A 22,882-nucleotide genomic window follows, 5' to 3' on the forward strand; every position below is an offset into this window, starting at 1 on the left:
TCACGTTTATCAGAAGTTTAGCCACAAGCACAACTTTGAGCACATCTCCTTTTTGGTGACGGGGCAGCTATTTGCTTTACACATTCTGATTTGTCATGAGGACAAGTCCCAAGGGAAAAAGAATGAAGCACATCTTTTTTCTACCCAACCTCTTCCCCTTCCTCATTCTGTCCATGATGTAGGTTTAAAGTCTAGAGGTGGTTCAGGGAGTCTGATAGGACACGGGGCTGACTCAGGCATTAGCACAGAATTGAATCTATCCGTTCGGTGGTCTCCGTCTGGGGTAAGTAAGCCAGGGAAGCCTCCGGTGGCTCCAAGGACAATGTTAAAATGGGATTTCTGTGGAAAGAAATAAAGCCAGGGAGGCAGGCAGGGGACAGGTAATGGCCTAGACGCTCAAATCAAGGAGCTTGGCTCTATTTTGTTGACCCTGTGACCCTGGAGGGCTGCTGGAAGGTTCTTAATAGGGAAGGGACATGGTGACTGGTATTTCAGGTAGCTCCTTCTCAAGCAATCAAGACTTGAGACAGGTGAAGTACTAGATAGACTGACTGTGGATGGAGTGTCCTGGAGAGACAAGATAAGTAGACGTAAGAAAGGTATATAGATGTAAGTATACATATTCATGAGAAAAAACTGGAGAGCATAAGGCAAGGAGGGTGTATCAGTCCAGGTTCTCCAGAGAAAAAGAACCAACAGATATATACATATCTCCAGTTACATATCCTATATATATGCATCTGCACAGTTACACAGAAAATGTATGACATGTATAATGTATATACATGTGTATATACATATGCATGTGTATATATACGTATGTTTTAAATATAAGAAGAGATTTATTTTGAGGAATTGGTTGATGCAGTCATGGAGGCTGAGAAGTCTCACAGTCAGCCGCCTGCAAGCTGGAGTCCCAGGAGAGCAGATGGTGTAGCTCCCAATCTGAGTTCAAAGGCCTGAGCCAGTGGTGCAGGTCCAGTTGGAAAGCGGGCTTACTCAAGACCAAGGAATAGCCCATGTTTCAGATCGAGTCTGAAGGCACGAAAAAGCCAATGTGCCAGCTTGAAGGCAGTTAGGCAAAAGAATGCTCTCTTACTCAGCCTTTCTGAGTAAAAGTCTGTTCTGGATCAACTGATTGGATGTGGCCCACCCTTAGCGGACAGGGCAATCTGCTGTATTCAGTCTACCATTTCAAATGTTAATCTCATCCATAAACATCCTCACACATACACCAAGATAACGTTTGAACAAATGCCTGGGCACCCCATGGCCTAGTCAAGGTGACACGTGGAATTCACCAACAGAGAAGACTACCAGTTTCCTAGTTTAGGTGATGGTGGTGCCAAAATGAAATAGAGTGAACAAGGGTAGGAGAAGGTATTACAGGAAGCCCGGGAACACTGTTTGAGATCTGCTGAATTGATGTTCTTGGCAGCTGGGCGGAAACAAGCAGGAAGCTGGATGTACACATTGGGATGCTCAGGGCTAGAGTCTGGGCAGCCCTTAGTAGTAGCCTAGTAACCAGGACAGGATTATCCAGGGATGGGATAAAAAAGAGGAGCTCAGTTTAAAAAGAAAGAGAGAAAAGAAATGGTAAGAAGTGGTAGAAAACAAGGAAAATCAGAAGAGTGTGATATCAGAGGCTAAGGAAGTGAAGTTTCTAGAATTAAGGCACAACCAAAATGATCAGCAAAGAGAGTCTAGATAGGGATTGAAAAATACCCTTTACCACCGGCAACTCGGACATCATTGGGGATGCCCTCCATGAATGCAGCACCCACAGGAAGCTGATTAAGATGGGTGAAGGAGCAGAAAGATCAGACCACAGATAGAGAGGGGGCGTGACAGGAGCTGTACCTGTTATAGGGTGAGAGGGGTCAGGAAGGAAGGAGGAACTAAAGAAATAAGTAGGGAGGGTGGTTGACGAGCAAAGCCCCCAGAGTAGAGGCCAGGGATTATAATCAAGAGCACAAGCCTGTGTGCATGGGGTCAAGAGGTGGGGGGAGAAGACACTGAACTTGAATCAGACGAAGGGGCTACTCATCCTGAGACTGGTGAGAAACAAGGGAGGAGTAATAGAGAGGTATGTTTGCAGGAGAGCAGGGGTGGGAGAAAGTGAGGGAGATCGTGCTTATTAGTCTTATTCTTCATGACGAAGAAGGTTTTCTGCTAAGTAGGAGAAATAGGTTTTTCATTTAAGATGGTAGCTTGAGGACATGCATCTAACTCCCTGCCCTCCCTCCCAAAGCTGAGCTTTAAGTTTATGGGCATTTATTGGAAAGAAATACAGAGAAGTGAAAAACAATATCACAGACCAACTTCATAGAAGACTGGAATACACAAGAGACAAAACAGCTCTGGGTGGCTCGATAATACGACGATTCAAGAGGCTGCCCCAGTGATCGTCTCATCCTTCAGTAACAGGTGTTCCCTGCTTCCCACACTCGCAACTCTGCCATACGCATGATTCAGCTTTTCCTATATTTTGTATTTGCTTTACTGCAGCTGATGCCCACTATCACCTCTAAATGCTTTTCTTTATCACGTGCTTTATGCTTACTCATACTGCCTCTTGGCTTTTGCTCACTGCTTTCTCTTTTTCAGCTTCTTGACTCCACTACCCCTGCGGATTCTATTGCTATATCTCAAAACAAAATCCCTAAGAGAGAGGCTCTGACTGGTTCAAGCAGACACTCTCCAGGACAAAACATGCCACTGGGCAGAGTTCTTGTCTGTTGATGGTCAAATTTGTCGGGGCCAAGGTGCTGGGGTTTGGGTACCCAGCACAGTGACATAATCAAAAGGCACTCGCATATCACTGGTGATTCTTATATAGGTGGTTGTGGGCGGAAAGTTGAAAGGAGGAACAAACCCATGCACACATTTCATATTCAGAAATGTACAGTACCAATACGAAAACGTATGGATATCGACACAGACACATGTGCGTGTGTGCACACGCATGCACACACACACACACACACACACACACAACTTAATTCCTGAATAAATGAGGTAATACCATTTTTTGCTCTTGATTAAATGATCCTATATTGTAAAGATGTCAATTCTTTTCAAATTAATCTCCAAATCCGGGGCAATTAAAATTTAAATCCCAATGAGCCATTTTTTATTAAAATTGACAAGTTGTTTTAATAATTCAACTGAAAGAGAAAAATGCCTGAGAATAGCCATGAAATTTATTTTTAAATAGTGATGAGGAAATGCTTGATATCTCTATCTCTATCAACTAAACTACAGTAATTAAAACAGTTTGGTCTGGCCCAGGTAAGTTGATCAATGGAACAAAAGGAGGCAGAAACAGAACAATGTACCTTTTGGAACTCATAATATAATAAAGGTGGCATTTCAAATCCATGGGAAGTAACGGAGTATCCATCAGTGGTGTTAAGACAATAGACTACTTACGTGGAAAAACAAAAAGGTGAACCCACTACCTCAAACCACATACCAAAGCAAATTTCATATGGATTTAAGATCTAAACATTGAAATTAAAACTATCACGGTATTGGTGGCAAATATATATGAGTATCTTTATCATCTTGGGGATGGAAGGTCTTCCTAAGTATGAAATCAAACCCATAAGACATAAAGGGAATAGTCATAGACTTGACTACAGAGCAAAGCAATCTTATATATGTTAAAAGACAGCATAACCAAGTAAAAAGAAATCTACAGATCAAAGAACATTTTTGCAACGCTTATGATAGATAAAATGCTAACGTCTCTAATATATAATTTATCATAAATCAACATGCAAAAGACAAACAACCAAAGGGAAAAAAGATAAGTAGGAGATGTGGAAAGTGGGCTTGCCCCATCTCTTCTGAGTAATAGCAAAGAGCATAAGATTTGAAATTTTAAAAACGATACCCAGGCCCACTCTGCTAAAGCACCAGGTGCACCTCTGAACTGCTATGCATACTATATCCTAGGGAGAGGGTTTGTTTAACTCGTAGGAATGAATAACTAATGATGACGTTTCAGCATTAACTCTGGCTGTTGTTGACAAAGGGCCATCCTACGACCCTCTATTCAGTCCATGGAAGAAAAAAGGCCAGATTTCAGAGATTCCAGGAGAGATTACTATCTTCTCTGATTAGATATTAGGTCTTTTCAGTTTATTAAACATATGCCGCAGTAATAACATCACACAATCTCCTCTTTTCCAGAACCTTGGGTCTTTATCATTTCATCATTTCTGTGCCACTCGGAGATGTTCTTAAGGTCTCAATCAATTCATAAGCTCTTCCAAGGCAGTCTGTATCCTTATTTCTTCTTTATTGCCGCCCACTGTTTTACTGGGGTTCTTCCTTCATTCCTCATTAAGTGCTGACTGCTTATAACACATCCATTTCCAGACATAACATCTCTTCTTCCAAATCAGACCTTCTTTCTGAGATTATTTTTTCTCATTTTTGTTATTTGTAAGTTCCTTTAATGAGAGTCTGTAGGCGGGTAAATCTTTTTTTTAACATTTTTACTGGAGTATAATTCCTTTACAATGTGTGTTAGTCTCTGCTGTACAACAAAGTGAATCAGCTATATGCATACGTATATCCCCATATCCCCTCCCTCTTGTATCTCCCTTCCAACCTGCCTATCCCACACCTCCAGGGGGTCACAAAGCACCGAGCTGATCTCCCTGTGCTATGCTGCTGCTTCCCACTAGCTAGCTATTATACGTTTGGTAGTGTATGTATGTCAATGCCACTCTCTCACTTCTTCCCAGCTTATCCTTCCCTCTCCCCATGTCCTCAAGTCTATTCTCTACATCTGCGTCTTTATTCCTTTCCTGCCCCTAGGTTTTTCAGAACTATTTTTTAGATTCCATATATATGTGTTAGCATACAGTATTTGTTTTTCGCTTTCTTACTTCACTCTGTATGACAGACTCTAGGTCCATCCACCTCACTACAAATAACTCAATTTCATTTCTTTTTATGGCTGAGTAGTATTCCATTGTATATATGTGCCACATCTTCTTTATCCGTTCATCTGTCAATGGACACTCAGGTTGCTTCCATGTCCTGGCTATTGTAAACAGAGCTGCAATGAACACTGTGGTACATGACTCTTTTTGAATTATGGTTTTCTCAGGGTATATGCCCACTAGTGGGATTGCTGGGTCGTACGGTAGTTCTATTTTTAGTTTTTTAAGGAACCTCCATCCTGTTCTCCATAGTGGCTGTATCAATTTACATTCCCACCAACAGTGCAAGAGGGTGCCCTTTCTCCACACCCTCTCCAGCATTTACTCTTTGCAGATTTTTTAATGATGGCCATTCTGACTGGTGTGAGATGGTATCTCATTGTAGTTTTGATTTGCATTTCTCTAATGATTAACGATGTTGAGCATTCTTTCATGTGTTTGTTGGCAATCTGTATATCTTCTTTGGAGAAATGTCTATTTAGGTCTTCTGCCCATTTTTGGATTGGGTTGTTTGTTTTTTTGATATTGAGCTGCATGAGCTGCTTGTATATTTTGGAGATTAAACCGATGTCAGTTGCTTGGTTTGCAAATATTTTCTCCCATTCTGAGGGCTGTCTAATTTCATTGTTTTACAGGGAGCTGTCCAGTTTTCCCAGCACCACTTATTGAAGAGGCTGTGTTTTCTCCATTGTATATACTCTTGGCTCTTTTATCAAAGATAAGGTGACCATATATGTGTAGGTTTATCTCCGGGCTTTCTATCCTGTTCCATTGATCTATATTTCTGTTTTTGTGCCAGTACCATATTGTCTTGATTACTATAGATTTGTAGCATAGTCTGAAGTCAGGGAGCCTGATTCCTCCAGCTCCATTTTTCTTTCTCAAGATTGCTTTGGCTATTCGGGGTCTTTTGTGTTTCCATACAAATTGTGAAATTCTTTGCTCTTGTTCTGTGAAAAATGCCACTGGTTCTTTGATTGGGATTGCACTGAATCTGTAGATTGCTTTGGGTAGTAGAGTCATTTTCACAATGTTGATTCTTCCAATCCAAGAACATGGCATATCTCTCCATCTGTTTGTATTTCTTCAGTGTCTTATAGTTTTATGCATACAGGTCTTTTTTCTCCTTAGGTAGGTTTATTCCTAGGTATTTTATTCTTTTTGTTGCAATGGTAAATGGGAGTGTTTCCTTAATTTCTCTTCCAGATTTTTCGTCATTAGTGTATAGGAATGCAAGAGATTTCTGTGCATTAATTTTATATCCTACTACTCTACCAAATTCACTGATTAGCTCTAGTAGTCTTCTGGTAGCATCTTTAGGATTCTCTATGTATAGTATCATGTCGTCTACAAACAGTGACAGTTTTACTTTTTCTTTTCCAATTTGGATTCCTTTTATTTATTTTTCTTCTCTGATTGCTGTGACTAAAACTTCCAAAACTATGTTGAATAATAGTAGTGAGAGTGGGCAACCTTGTCTTGTTCCTGATCTTAGAGGAAATGGTTTCAGTTTTTCACCACTGAAAATGATGTTGGCTGTGGGCTTATCATATACGACCTTTATTATTTTGAGGTAGGTTCTCTCTATGCCTACTTTCTGGAGAGTTTTTATCATAAATGGGTGTTGAATTTTGTCAAAAGCTTTTTCTGCATCTACTGAGATGATCATATGGTTTTTCTCCTTCAGTTTGTTAATATGGTGTATCACATTGATTGATCTGCATATATTGAAGAATCCTTGCATTCCTGGGATAAAGCCCACTTGATCGTGGTGTATGATCCTTTTAATGTGCTATTGGATTCTGTTTGCTTGTATTTTGTTGATGATTTTTGCATCTAGGTTCATCAGAGATATTGGCCTGTAGTTTTCTTTTTTTGTGACATCTTTGTCTGGTTTTGGTAGCAGGGTGATGGTGGCTTCGTAGAATGAGCTTGGGAGTGTTCCTCCCTCTGCTATATTTTGGAAGAGTTTGAGAACGATAGGTGTTAGCTCTTCTCTAGATGTTTGATAGAATTCGCCTGTGAAGCCATCTGGTGCTGGGCTTTTGTTTGTTGCAAGATTTTTAATCACAGTTTCAATTTCAGTGCTTGTGATTGGCCTGTTTATATTTTCTATTTCTTCCTGGTTCAGTCTCAGAAGGTGGTGCTTTTCTAAGAATTTGTCCGTTTCTTCCAGGTTGTCTATTTTATTGGCATAGAGTTGCTTGCAGTAATCTCTCATGATCCTTTGTATTTCTGCAGTGTCAGTTGTTACTTCTCCTTTTTCATTTCTATTTCTGGTGATCTGAGTCTTCTCCCTTTTTTTCTTGATGAGTCTGGCTAATGCTTTATCGATTTTGTTTATCTTCTCAAAGAACCAGCTTTTAGATTTATTAATCTTTATAAATTGTTTCCTTCTTTTATTTTTCATTTATTTCTGATCTGATCTTTATGATTTCTTTCCTTCTGCTAACTTTGGGTTTTGTTTGTTCTTCTTTATCTAATTGCTTTAGGTGTAAGGTTAGGTTGTTTATTTGAGATTTTTCTTGTTTCTTGAGGTAGGATTGTATTGCTATAAACTTCCCTCTTAGAACTGCTTTTGCTGCATCCCATAGGTTTGGGCTGTCCTATTCTCACTGTCATTTGTTTCTGGGTATTTTTTGATTTCCTCTTTGATTTCTTCAGCGATCTCTTGGTTATTTAGTAGTGTATTGCTTAGCCTCCATGTTTGTATTTTTTACAGTTTTTTTTTTTTACTGTAATTGATATCTAGTCTCATAGTGTTGTGGCTGGAGAAGATTGTTGATATGATTTCAATTTTCTTAAATTTACCAAGGCTTGATTTGTTACCCAAGATATGGTCTACCCTGGAGAATGTTCCATGTGCACTTGAGAAGAAGGTGTATTCTGTTGGTTTTGGATGGAATGTCCTATAAATATCAATGAAGCCCATCTTGTTTAATGTATCATTTAAAGCTTGTGTTTCCTTATTTATTTTCATCTTGGTTGATCTGTCCACTGGTGAAAGTGGGGTGTTAAAGTCCCCTCCTATGATTGTGTTACTGTCGATTTCTCCTTTTATGGCTGTTAGCATTTGCCTTATATATTGAGGTGCTCCTGTGTTGGGTGCAAAAATATTTACATTTGTTATATCTTCCTCTTGGATCGATCCCTTGATCATTATGTAGTGTCCTTCTTTGTCTCCTGTAATAGTCTTTATTTTAAAGTCTATTTTGTCTGATATGAGAATTGCTACTCCAGCTTTCTTTGGTTTCCATTTGCATGGAATATCTTTTTCCATCCCCTCACTTTCAGTCTGTATGTGTCCCTAGGTCTGAAGTGGGTCTCTTGTAGACAGTGTATTTATGGGCCTTGTTTTTGTATCCATTCAGCCAGTCTATGTCTTTTGTTTGGAGCATTTAATCCATTTACATTTAAGGTAATTATCAATATGTATGTTCCTATTATCATTTTCTTAATTGTTTTGGGTTTGTTTTTGTAGGTCTTTTGCTTCTCTTGTGTTTCCTGCCTAGAGAAGTTAAGGTTTTAATTTCTTCGTTGAACCTGAATGAGATCCTTGCTGGGTAATCTTGCTTGTAGGTTTTTCCCTTTCATCAGTTTAAATATGTCCTTCCACTCCCTTCTGGCTTACAGAGTTTCTGCTGAAACATCAGCTGTTAACCTTATGGGGATTCCCTTGTATGTTATTTGTTGCTTTTACCTTGCTACTTTTGATTTTTTTTTGTATTTAATTTTTGATAGTTTGATTAATATATGTCTTGGTGTTTCTGTTTGGGTTTATCCTGTATGGGACTCTCTGCACTTCCTGGGCTTGATTGACTATTTCCTTTCCCATATTAGGGAAGTTTTCGACTATAATCTCATCAAATATTTTCTCAGACCCTTTCTTATTCTCTTCTTCTTCTGGGAGCCCTGTAATTCGCATGCTGGTGTGTTTAATGTTGTCCTAGAGTCTCTGAGTCTGTCCTCAGTTCTTCTCATTCTTTTTTCTTTATTCTGCTCCCTGGCACTTATTTCCACCATTTTATCTTCCAGCTCACTTATCCGTTCTTCTGCCTCCGTTATTCTGCTGTTGGTTCCTTCTAGAGTGTTTTTAATTTCAGTTACTGTGCTGTTCCTCACTGTGTGTTTGCTCTTTAGTTCCTCTAGGTCCTTGTGAAATGTTTCTTGTGTTTTCTCCATTCTGTTTCTGAGATTCTGGATCTTCTTTACTATCATTGCTCTGAATTCTTTTTCAGGTAGGTTGCCTATTTCGTCTTCATTTATTTGGTCTTCCAGGTTTTACCTTGCTCCCTCGTCTGTAACATATTTTTTTGTTTGTTTGTTTGTCTTTGATGGCTGGGGCTGTATTCCTGTCTTACTGGTTGTTTGGCCTGAGGCATCCAGCACTGGCATTTGCAGGCAGTTGCATAGAGCCGGGTCTTGGTCCTGAGCTGAGGACCTCTGGGAGGCCTCACTCCGATTAATCTTCCCTGAGGTCTGAGGTTCTCTGTTAGTCCAGCGGTTTGGACTTGGAGCTCCCACCACAGGAGCTCAGGCCCAACGTCCAGCCTGGGAACCAAGAGCCTGCAAACTGGTCACTGGGGGTTCCTCCTGTCCCCTTAGGTGTCCGTGGTGCCCCACTAGTGCCTGGTAGGGGCCCTAGCTGTGCGGAGACACGAATTCCACGTCCTCCTAGTCTGCCATCTTGACTCCGACCCCCCGGTAAATCTTGTTTACAAATGTCCTTATTTTGTCCACATTTTGGGAGTAAGTTTTATTAACATGGAATGCCAGTCATTTCTCCCCAGAACTTTACCCCACTGTTTCCTCCCCACTCTTGTTGCTATGGAGTTTCTCCCCAGTTTGTGTTGCTCCTTTTGTAGATACTCTTTTTTTTTTTTTGGCCCCTATGATTGCTATAAAAATCTTTGTCTGTTTTTTGTGTTCTGCAATTATGCCACACAGTATGTGCGTGTGAATTTCTTTTTATTTATTTTGATTCATTGTTCTTTTTAAGTCTGAGGGTTCGTGTCATTTATTAATTCTGAAAAAAGTCTTGGTCATGATAGTTTTTAATGATGATTCTTCTAATTCTCTCTCTTCTTTCTTTCTGGAAGTCTCATTACATATGTCGGCCTATTTCATTCTTACCCCCACCACCTCATGTCTCTTAACCTTTGCTATTTTCCATTTCTTTGTCTTTGTCTTCCTGGGCTACACGCTGTAATTTCTTCAAATCTTCAATTTCATGAATTATCTCTTCTGTAGCTGAACCATAAAGTTTTAAATTTCAATTAATTATTTTTCAAGTTCGAGAATTTCTACTTGATTCTTTGGTGATTTTTTTTTACCGTCTTTGAGTCATACTTTGGATTGACTCTCTTCTAAAACCACATATTGCTCGTAGACCTTTTGAGGATGGCCATTCTGACTGGTGTGAGGTGATATCACATTGTAGTTTTGATTTGCATTTCTCTAATAATTAGCGAAGTTGAGCATCCTTTCATGTGCCTCTTGGCCATCTGTATGTCTTCTTTGGAAAAATATCTATTTAGGTCTTCTGCTCATCTTTTGATTGGGTTGTTTGTTTTTTTGATATTGTGCTGCATGAGCTATTTGTAAATTTTGGAGATTAATCCCTTGTTGGTCTCATTGTTTGCAAATACTTTCTCCCATTCTGTGGGTTATCTTTTCATTTTGTTTATGGTTTCCTTTGCTGTGCAAAAGCCTTTGAGTTTGATTAGGTCCCATTTGTTTATTTTTGTTTTTATTTCCATTATTCTAGGAGGTGGATCCAAAAAGATACTGCTGTGATTTATGTCAAAGAGTGTTCTGCTTATATTTTCCTCTAAGAGTTTCATAGTGTCTGGCCTTACATTTAGGTCTTTGATCTATTTTGAGTTGAGTTTTGTGTATGGTGTTAAAGAATGTTCTAATTTTACTGTGTTACATGTAGCAGTCCAGTTTTCCCAGCACCAGAATGGCCATCATCAAAAAGTCTACAAACAATAAATGCTGGAGAGGGTATGGAGAAAAGGGAATCCTCCTACACTGTTGGTGGGAATGTAAGTTGGTACAGCCACTATGGAGAACCGTATGGAGGTTCCTTAAGAAACTAAAAACAGAGTTAACATATGATCCAGCAATCCCACTCCTGGGCATATAACTGGAGAAAAACATGGTTTGAAAGGATACATGCACCCCAATGTTCATTGCAGCGCTGTTTACAATAGCCAAGACCTGGAAGCAACCTAAATGTCCATCAACAGATGAATGGATAAAGAAGATGTGATATATGTGATTCCATATATACAATGGAATATTACTCAGCCATTAAAAAGAATGAAATAATGCCATTTGAAGCATTAGGGATAGACCTGGAGATTATCATACTAAGTGAAGTAAGTCAGACAGAGAAAGACAAATATCATATGATATTGCTTATATGTGAAATCTAAAAAAAAAAAAATGATAAAAATGAACTTATTTACAAAACAGAAACAGACTCACAGACTTAGAGAATGAACTTACGGTTACCAGTGGGGAAGGGTGGGAGGGGATAGATTGGGAGTTGGCGATTGACATGTACACACTGCTATATTTAAAACAGATAACCAACAAGGACCTACTGTATAGTACAGAGAACTCTGCTCTATACTCTGTAATAACCTAAATGGGAAAAGAATTTGAAAAAGAACAGATACGTGTATATCTATAACTAAATCACTCTGCTGTGCACCTGAAACTAACACAACATTGTTAATCAACTATACTCCAAAACAAAATAAAAATTTAAAAGTCCCACATATTACGCACACTTTTTTTTTAAGCAGACTTTTTTTTTTAATTGGAGTAAAGTTGCTTTACAATGTTGTGTTAGTTTCTCCTGTACAATGAAGTGAATCAGCTATATGTATACCTATATCCCCTCCTTCTTGGACTTCCCTCTATGCATGCTTTTGTTTTGAACACTGTTTATGATAATTTTAATAATGAAATCTTCTGTATGTGGTTCTGTTGTTTGTTGTTTTCTGCTGGCTCTAACGTGGGACTTCTTGTGTGCATGTTTCGTGATTTTTTAAAAAATTGTGTGCTCCTCTTTTTGGAACTCTGTCTGCAAGAATTCTTTGAGGTCTGGGTTGAGAATGCATTCCTCTCAGGAGATTTTTCTTTTATTCAGACCCAAGGTCATTTCAAATTTAAATTCTTGATTTGCAGTTTTTCAGATTAGGCAAAGGGTATAATGAGAGACACGTGGGCTGGCCAGTGTACATATTATCAAGGGAAACTTTTAAATTCTCTTTGCACCAGCATGATCTTTAAATTTCCTTTGAAAATATAAAACATCAAACTCACAGAGAAGTACAGTAATAGAACAGATATCTGCAACGGTAACACAAGCAAACAGGTGGTTTTTGTTCCATTTGTTCGCTTTTTTTTTCTTTCTAATTCCTAATTGTTCCACAGTTCTCTTTCTTTCTTGGAAAAAATTTGTATTAACAAAATATAACAATTACATTCAAAGAGATTAAAAACATGAGCAAATATTTTACTCTAATACATATTAAACAAAACTAGTTTAATTTATAAAGAGGAGTCGGGGTTTGAATCAGGGCTTGAAGGAAATGGTAAGCATGTGGAAAAGCTGTTGAGAGAAACTGCAGATGACAAAAACAAATAAAAGGGTTGATAAACAACAGCCTGACCGCTCCACCGTGACTGGAGGCACAGATCAGCCATGGCTCGTAACTGGGAGTATCCACACTGCAGTGTCCTCGTAGGACCGGAGTTCTGCTGGGTGGATCTGGCAGAAGGACAACAGTTAGGGAACCTGCAGGTAGAGCAGCTTACAGAAGTGCTGCTTAGATTTACTGTGCATATAGATCACCTGGGTATCTTGTTAAAATGCAGATTCTGATTCAGGGGGTCTGGGACGGGGCCGGAGACTAAACATTTCCAAAGTTCCCAGGCATTGTTAATGCTGCTGGTCTAGGGACTCACCTTTCAGCCAAGGGGCCCTGGGTCATGGAGGGAATGGAGATAGGAAGGGTCCTGACACAGTGGAAGAAACCAGACGGCCCTAGCAATTGGAGGGAGGTCTTTGTGTGTTGAAGAAGAGGATTAGCAGGAGTCAGAGATGAGAGCTGGGCAGAGAAAGCAGACTGGTCAGAACGAGATATGACACTTTAGGGTATAAAGTGGATCTGGCTGAAGGCGGAATCCAGGACCTATTCATGGAGCAGATAGCTGAAGTGGAATTGTAAAGGTATCGGGAGTTAAGAAGGCCCAAGAATTGGAGGTTTAGTTGTTAGCTGTTGGTAAAATCTACAGTAATTGTGGGAGGAGTCGGGGTAGCAAAGATGGGGAGCCTGCCTGACGGTCTTTGATGAATGGGGCTTGATGGGGTGGTCATGAGAGCATCTGAGAAGTTGGTAGCTGAGCCTGGCAAGGAGGGGTAGCAGGCAGACACAGCCTCAGACTAGGATGAAGTTTGAGGTTTGGGTGGGAAACACAAGAAATAGTTGGTATGTGCACAGTTAAGAGCCTTAGTTAAGGCAAGGAAATGGAGAGAACATTTTAGAAGAAGGTCAATGTGGTTGTCCTAAAGCTTGTAACCTCTGGACAGGAGAACGCTGGGGGCAATTTATGTCCTTGAGGCTCTTTGTGGATCAGGCATGACTAGACCTCACCCAGGCCACACCCTTGCTCAGCTGCTTCCCTTTTCTTGCGCTGCTTCCCTAATGGCTTTTTCCTGACGATTACACCCTCAATAAATGCAAGCACCTGAGTCTCTATCTCAGCTCTGCCTCTGGGGAGCCTGATGTAAAGCAGGTGGTCCCAGAAGTAGTGCTGGGAAGCAGACCCTCAGGATGGATTCTGGAGGTGAACCATCCACCAGCCCCTGGCGATGATGGGGCAGGAGGAGTAGCGATGGTCCCTGGAATTCTACAGCACGTGTGCTGAACTGGGAAAGGACGTGTGGGGGGAAGGACACACTGGCTCGTGCGTTGTCTCTGGCTTTGTGAGATCTGAAGGGATACAGGGATTTGGGGGACCACGAAACTGGGTGGCTACTGCTGATGCTTTGAAGAGAAAAGGACAGACTGGGGCAACGAAGCATCAATCGAAGCTAAGTATGAGAGCCAGAGGTCTCCATGGCAGCACATAAGGAACCCTTCATCCCCGTCAACTAGACTCAGGATCTAATCTAAGAGTAGAGGCATGTCCTTTCAGAGAAGGAAGACTCTCAGCTCTGGTAAGTCTCCTACATCACAGGCAAAGCCCTGAGGGGGAAGGGGTGGGATCTCGACACTCAGTATGAAGGTATCTGGGTAGATGTGCTCATATTTCCCTAAATGCTGCGGGCTGCAGAAGTGATTATCCCCGCTTTGTTGGTGAACAGAACCCCCACACACACACCTCTCCCAAATGAAGCGGGTGCCTTAGAGGACCACGCTTGTCCTCCTCAGGTCTGCCCCACCTCCACTGGTGGTGACCACACTAATAACTAGGGTCAGATCTCAGCAGGAGCCAACCAGAAAGTCCTGGGCCTGCAGAGGGAGGAGAGAGATTAAAAACCAAAGGACCGGCAGGAACAGGAGAATACGCCTGGGAGTGGATCCCAAGGGTGCGGGTCGAGGGGAAGAGCAGAGTGTGAAGCTGGATGACGGGGAGACTGTTGATATGGCACTCTCCATGACAAAGATTTCATTCCCTGCAAGGGTTTGGGATCCGGCCCAGAGAAGCCTGGAAAAAGCGAGAGCCCACAAGAAATGAAGAAGGGACCTCAGAATTGCCACAGCAGCCCACGGAGGAAGGGACACAAAGCTGGAGAACTGGGCAAGCTGGGAGACTGGAAGACCCACCAGCTGACTATGGTCCTCAGGAGGACCTTTTACTAAGGTGACAGGGGTTACACCGCTGTCACCAAGAAGCTCAGCAGAGGCTCTCCTCTGTAAGCCCCAGCTGATAGCAGGAGATGCTGTCACAAAACAGGACTTTCCAGTATCCATGGGAATAAGAGGACCCCAGGATGCCCAAGGCCATGTGGCAGCACTCAGCCATCAGCCAGACTCTGAGGACAGTATGCTGGGTGAGCTGCAAGACCTACAGAAGAGAACACAGTGTTCCTGGAGACAAGACATATGGGCACCCAACAGGGCACTGCTTGACATACAACCAAAAGAAACCAGGAGTGGGCAAGCCAAAGACTGAGGTGAGTCACCCCAGTGGAAAGCCAGGATGCCTTGTCCAGCTTCCAGACTGAAATCAGTTCTCAGACACAAAACCCATTTACTGAAGAAGAAACTGGGTCCCCAAGACTCTGAAACACCACGACACACATATGTATAGTGATTCCTCTAGTCCTTCAGCAAAGAAACTACAGTCTTGACTTGGCTAACTGTGTATTGTAGAAAGGGGAATACCCAGACCTCCTGAGGGATGTTGGATCCAGGGCCGTGGCAGACACTGGCACCCAGTGGCCTGGTACTAAGCACTATCAGGCACCCCTGCTAGAATAGGCGCACATGGGACCCAGGTAACTGATGGAGTCCTAGACCAGGTTCAAGTCATGCTGTAGCCATCAAGTCCATGGACTTCAGTGATATTTCCTTAATTCCTAAATACATGATCAGAATAGACATTCTTAGCAGAACCCTCACGTTGGTTCCTTGACTTATGGAGTAAGAACTACTGTAATAGGAAAGTCAAAGCAGCAGTCCACGAAACCGTCCCCTCCCATCCCAGGTAAGACAGGACATTACGAGCACGACTGTATCCTAGAAGGCATGGCAGAGGTTAGTGCCGCTTCCAAAGGCTTAACAGATGCAGGGCTGGTGGTCCTCATCATACCCCACTCAATTCACTAGCCTGGCCCCTAGAAAAACCCAGATGGACATGGTGAGAGATACAGCTCCACCACAAACCTAACCCACCAGCTTCAACGTGCCTGATGTGGTAATACTTTCTAGAGCAGGTGGACACGGACCTTGGTGTGTGGTTTGTGGCTACTGAGTTGGCGGATGCATCCTCCACCCCGATCAAAACAGAGGATCTGAAGCAGCTAACGCCACAGGGAATGACCATTACTCATGGAAGCCTCGTCCCAGGGCTGGGTTAATACTTCTGCTCTCTGTCACAGTAAAGTCTGAAAGGACTTAGGCCATCTGAACATTTGCAGAAGATCACACTGGTCCAGGACATTGATGAAACTGTGTTACTCCACTTGGATGAGCAAAGAATGACAAGTACTTTGAAGGTCTTGGTCAGAATCATGTGCTCCCGAAGGTAAGGGAAGAACTCTTCAAAGATACAGGGGCCAGCACGTCAATCAAGTTTTTAGGAGTCCGGTAGTCTGTGGCAAGGGAGAACATTTCCTCCAAAGTAAAGGACCAACTACTGTACTTTGAACTTCCTGACACCAGGAGAGAAACATGGCCTTGGAGGCTGCTGTGCGTTGAGGGGGCAGCATATCCCTCTCTCGGAAACACTGCTGTGGCCCATTCATCAGGTTTCAGCATGATCCTAGCAGCCCTGCCATTTCCCTACCCTGACTCCCTCATGGGTGTTCTTAGAGCACAATTCCCTGTAACTCATAGGCACCGAGATCCCTGTCTCAAGCTCTGCTTCTAGGAAACTGAACCGAAGACAAGTTCATAAAAGGGATGAGGTAGTCATGGACGAGGGAGCAGGGCTGGCTTTTATGTGATGGCTAAGGAGTACAAGGATGAAAACAAACCATAATTAAGTGTGGTCGGCCTCAAGTATCCTAACTGGATGTAGGTCTCAGACAGAGGCTGCCCCCTGGGCAGTGAGTGAACAAGAACGAAAACCTTGCTCCACTCCCTCGTCACTGGCCTAGCATCTCCCCAGAAACGTTTGATTTGGGGGAATTGCAGACATGTGGTTCCCATGTCCCAATTCTCCAGACATATGTGGAGAAAATATTTTGCCGAGAGGCGCTACAAGCAAGCCCCCCAAACCCACTAAGAACGTGGCTGACTTGGATTCCTTCTTTGGATTCCATGCAGGCACGATGGTAGCTACACAGGAAATCCTTCCTGAATTTAATTTTATTAAAACAGCAAATCTGTACCAAGCACTGTGATAGTCACAACCTCCACTCCTAACATTACATTTTCAAAGGTTACAAATTGTACGGCACTTCGTAATAATCCTTTTCATGTCATTATTTCATCCAGCAAATATGACTGATGGATCTGAAGATGATCACACTAAGTGAAGTAAGCCAGACAGAGAAAGATAAGTGTCCTATGGTATCACTTATATGTGGAATGTAAAAAAAAAAAAAAAAAAAAAAAAAGATACGAATGAACTTATTTCCAAAACAAAAAGAGATTCACAGACATAGAAAACAAACTTTTATGGTTACCAAAGGGAGAGGGGGCTGGAGGGAGGGATAAATTAGTAGGTTGGGATTAACATATATACACTACTATATATAAAATAGATAACCAGCAAGGACCTACTGTATAATAGCATAGGGAACTATACTCTATATTTTGTAATAAACTATAAGGGAAAAGAATCTGAAAAAGAATATATATATATATAATATATACATAATACATATATTTTATATATATATAAAACTGAATTGTTATGTTGTACACTGAAACTAACATGATATTGTAAATCAACTATACTTCAATTAAAACAAATTTAATTTTTTTTAATTTTAAAAAATTTAAAAAAAACACAAATATGATTGAATGCTTACTATATACCAGGCATTATTCCAGGCTAAGCTAATAGTGACTCTGGGATTTTTTTCAACACATCATTTACCTATATAGATTCAAATGCCAGAGAACTGAAACATATAGACCAGGACTTTTTACACACTCATTATAGGTTCCCTTTGTTTGTGTTTCCTGGTGTTTTGAGATGTGGTCCTCTTTCATTCTTTGGAGTATAAGCTTCTAAGTGACGCAAACTATGTGACTGTTCTTTTAAGGAGTCTTTCATCAATGTCTGGCAGTGTTCTCCCACAGGAGGTGACTGAGTGACATCCTTCCCACAGATGAGCACAAGACCACAAAAATACAAGTTCATTAGTCCACAAACAACTGTAATTAGTTTCATGAAGCTCGGAAAGCAAGACCCCCAAACTGTGTCAGTGTAGGAGTCCTGGATGGGTGTTATGTACTTCACTTCAATTCTGACAGCATGAGGGACAGACCAGGACTTCTTCTCCTTTTCTCAGTGTACTGCTGATGAATTTTGCAGGACAGCAATTTTAAAACAATCCAAAAGACATTATGTTTTGGAAACATGACATGACAGTGTTCCCCCAACATAATGAATGTATTAATGAATTCTGACACAAAGAGTTATATTCTGGTCTTTTTTTTTTTTTTAAATCTGCATGCTATTTTATTTCCATTAGAAAAATATTATCTATATAAAATTTGGTCAGCTTCTTCTCCTTTACCTCTACCATTCAAACTTAAGTGCTTTAATTTTACTCAACTAAAAGCAGAATCATGTTATCTGACACGAGAACTAAATACTTCACACCATTAAATTAACAGGGTTTAACTGAATTAGGTGTGCTCTTTAGTATTTCTCAGGAATAGGAACTCATCTTTCCTACATGGCACTTCCCTTTACTTTTATTTTTCTGAGTAACTATGTAATGCGTGTCTCTTCTCCCACATCCAGTAATATGAGTGTTATAGAGGTGTAATTTATAACATCAGTAACTAGATTCATCATTAACCTTCAATTCACATTCAATTCCCCTTATTATATGGTGTTTCCAAAATAACTTCAGATATTTCAGTCAACCTTACGCTTCCCAACAAAGATTGTAAAAATTAAGATGTTAATTTAAAAACATTATTAAGATTCCAGACTAAATAACACTGGGCCCACTCAGAGCGATGCTGTCATGAGAGGTCCTTGCACAGCTACTGCTTCAGTCTCAACACTTTGCCCTCCTCTGGGCAAAGCAGCAACCTGAGCAGCTCTCGCGGGAAAACTACTCTGGAAATACTGCTTGTAGATGTCATTGACAGTATTGAAGTCGTTTATGTCAGCCGGCAGAACAGCTGTTCTTACCACGTTCGTGAAGTCACAGCCCGCTGCTTTCAGGATTTCACCCATGTTTGTAAGAGCTTGTTTAGTCTCTTCTGCCACCCCTCCTGGCACAAGCTATCCACTTGCAGGACCCACGGCTAGCTGTCCTGAAATGTAAATGGTCCCGTCGACTAACACAGCCTGACTGTAGGGACCAATGGCCGCTGGGGCTTTCGCGGTGCTGATCACCTTTCTGATCAAAGACGACATGGCTAATGCTTTTCCCTTGGAGACAACTACCCCGTATACTGCTCCTACACGCGTCTCACGGGTCTGTTCTGGTCTTCTTAAAATTGCCATTTAAGCAAAACAGGTAGCATCCCCAGAAGGGTTTGTTAAGTGGAAGTACAGCATAGCCTAGTGAACAGATGATAAATATGGATTTTAGGCATTCTAATAAAAAATCTTGGCCCTGCTGTGCATAAACGCTATGGATTTTCCTTTTCTTTTTTTTTTTGCGGTACGCGGGCCTCTCACTGTTGTGGCCTCTCCCGTTGCAGAGCACAGTCTCCGGACGCACAGGCTCAGCGGCCATGGCTCACGGGCCCAGCCCTCCGCGGCATGTGGGATCTTCCCGGACCGGGGCACGAACCCGCGTCCCCTGCCTCGGCAGGTGAACTCTCAACCACTGTGCCACCAGGGACGCCCTATGGATTTTCTTAATAAGGCAAAACTCAGCCTGACTCTCTACGTGCCCTTGGAGCAAGGAGACCCCACCTTTTCAACGGCATCATTTGCAGTGACTCTGCTCCCAGCCAATGCCTCTTTCAGTTCAAAACATCTTTTCAGATTCAATGTAAATGCATCTTACAAACGCACTGTTTGTCCAACGCATCAATTGATTTGACTCATAAGCCACTCTTGACCCTCTTGTACATCCCTCTCCTACAAATAATTTGGGCCTCATGCTTCCTTACTCTTCCTTCCTTCTAGTAGTTTCTCTTTAATAAAAAAAAAAAAGATTATTGTCAAAACAACCTTTGGTTTCTCCTTTCTGTCAGTAAAAGGAAACAATGATTGAAACAGCTGTGCCCAGGAGCACACAGCCATCCAGAATGTAACAGCGTCTAGGAGATGTTGACAAGCGTAATTTACAGATCGTCACTGTTACAAGAAAAAGAAGGGATGGATAAACAAATGCAATGGCACTTTGTGATGGCAGTTCCACTAGGACAGACAGCTGAGGGCAAGACAACAGCCTTGGGCAAGATATATACAGTGAGACACAAAGTATGAACCTGTCTTTTCAGTTCAGATGGAGACAAAAGGCGAAAACGTGCCCATCAAAAATCATATACTAACAGAGTCAAACTCAAATTCTACTCAGAGGTGATAATCCGATATAAGTCATTCACAGACCATGTATCATAGGGCATTTCCCTCGTTTTTAGCCCAATTTGCAATGCCTGCAAAGGTGGCTTAATTACTTCTCAGTTTGAAGATAAAATGATGTGTAGTAGGAAAGTCAAAATTGACTTGATTATTGTAAGCTATGAACGTGGCTTTTAGCTGTCTTGATAGCTAGGAAGCCAAAATAAAGAATGAAATCCAAGCTCTGCGTGTGCAGACAGAAGCCGGACTTTGGATCCTAGAGAACCAAGTTTAGTCTGAGCATTCTTTCCGTTTGGGGAGATGGCAGAGGACTCTTCTGTTTAGAAAGCTCGGAGTGCTGCATTTCATCAAATGTCACCTCATTTACCCACAAAATGAATCAGGGAAAGTGTAAAAGATGAAGAGAAGAGGACAAAGCCAGCCTTCTGGGTTGCACCTTGATTCTTCCACTGTTGAGATCCGCAGCTCCCCAGGGCCTGGCACCGGCGGACTGAATGCCAACCCTGGGCATATACGCTGGGGTTGAGAGCAGACTGAAGGCCAATCCCGGGGACACGCTGGGGTTGTGAGCAGGCCCGGGATGTGCCGCAGCCCCCTCATCCTGGTTGCTGCCCAACCACGGGGTGATTTCTTGTAGGCTGGTAGAGCTGGGGACAACCCACCTTGGCTCTGGGGCAGGGGCTGTGCTGGGTCCTCAGAGCCACACAGCTGTGGTTTCACAGGGCAGCACAACAAAGTTCTGAGCTCCAGCAAACGGTGCACAGGGCGAAGCGCTGCCACCACCATATATGCACTGTGTTTCCTTCTTTCTTTCTTTCTTTCTTTTTGATTATTTTACATGAAGTATAGTTGATTTACAATGTTGTGTTAATTTCTGCTGTACAGCAAAGTGTATCAGTTATACATAGACATATATCCACCCTTTTTTAGATTCTTTTCCATTGTGTTTATCATAGGATATGGAATATAGTTCCCTGTGCTCTACAGGAGGACCTTGTTGTTTATCTATTCTATATCTCATAGTTTGCACCTGCTAATCCCAAACTCCCAGTCCATCCCTCCCCCTCCCCCTTGGCAACCACAAGTCTGTTCTCTATATCCATGAGTCTGTTTCTGTTTTGTGAATATGTTCATTTGTGTCATATCTTAGATTCCACATATAAGTGATACCATGTGGTATTTGTCTTTCTCTTTCTGACTTACTTCACTTAGTATGATCATCTCTAGTTGCATCCATGTTGCTGCAAATGGCATTATTTCATTCTTTTTTAATGGCTGAGTAGTATTCCATCGTATATAGGTACCACATCTTCTTTTTCCATACATCTGTCGATGGACATTTAGGTTGTCTCCAAGCGTTGGCTATTATGAATAGTGCTGCTACAAACATAGGGGTTATGTGCTCTATTTCTAGGTGGGACAGGCTAACGGAGCTTCTGGTTTTTATAATGATAGCTGTAAATATCACTAAGAGGATTTTAAAATGCTAACTGCCACTGATAGGACCTCAGTTCCTCAGATTGTGGAAGGTACCACATCAGTCTCAGCAAAATGGCATCACCGTCCACCCAGCTAAGCAACTGGAAACCAAGCTCTCCCTAAACACCTTTCCTAAGCACCCCACATCTCACAGCCAACCCTTCACCCACTCCTACCGTTTACCTTTCCCAGTATGGGAAGATGCAAGGAAAGGTTTGATCAGAAAGCTAAAATAATCATGTCTTTCTCCCAGTGGGTGAGAATCTTTCTCCTCTTCTGGCAAACAAGAAAATGTCTCACTTCGTTTCACGTCCGGATGAGATGGTGGTGTAGGTGCTGGCGATTCTGTCACTGATTGACTTGACACATGGCCGCTCCATCCTGCGTTCATCTGCCCCTAAGCTGGGGTGACAGGACAGATGGCCACCAGTGGAGGGAGGGCTCCAGTAATGCCAGGCAGTAGGACACCTGCACTAAAGACTTCAGCGCTGGGGAACACCGGGGCCCCTGCCCAGTGTGGGTGTGATGGGGCAGGGGGCTAAAGGAATTCTCTAGCCCCCTTTTCTGACGGGAAGCGCAAGACCAGTAAAGAAAAGGCTCTGGAAGGAAGCAATTGGGACCTTCTTGGCTGTCTCTGCCATCTCTAAACTTCCTAGCCCCTCTCTGCCTGGGCATTTGGGCAACAAGGGCGGCAACTCAGTGACCTGTGGGTGTGGGGTGCGCAGCACCCAGGGGTGCTCCAAGCATCGCTCCTCAGAGAACAGGGACAGGCTGAAAGAGTTACTCTCGGCGCCACTGGGACAATGAAACCGGAAATGATCTGGTCAGACCATAAAAGAACATGTGCTGGGAGAGTATTTTGGTAGAATCATCCTGTATTTCTTACAAATGATGACACATCTTCAGCCTGCCTTACGACGCTCCTGATACCTTACCTCACGCTCACCCACTGCAGCCCAGAAGTCAGGGTGCCTCTTGTTCCCTGAGGGACCCTGGGGGCCCAGCAGCATGGCTGGCACACCAGAGAC

At 42.2% G+C, this 22,882-nt stretch overlaps 1 protein-coding gene and 1 pseudogene across 9 annotated transcripts in view; both read right to left on the minus strand.

Annotated features, from left to right (window-relative positions):
* Positions 1–22,882, minus strand: part of MTUS2 (microtubule associated scaffold protein 2) — a 494,370-nt gene that overhangs the window by 73,477 nt on the left and 398,011 nt on the right. The window lies entirely within an intron of this gene.
* Positions 18,840–19,343, minus strand: LOC137211044 (2-iminobutanoate/2-iminopropanoate deaminase pseudogene; annotated as a pseudogene).

The sequence above is a fragment of the Pseudorca crassidens genome, chromosome 18 (genome assembly GCF_039906515.1).
Source record: "Pseudorca crassidens isolate mPseCra1 chromosome 18, mPseCra1.hap1, whole genome shotgun sequence".
NCBI classification, from domain to species: domain Eukaryota; kingdom Metazoa; phylum Chordata; class Mammalia; order Artiodactyla; family Delphinidae; genus Pseudorca; species Pseudorca crassidens.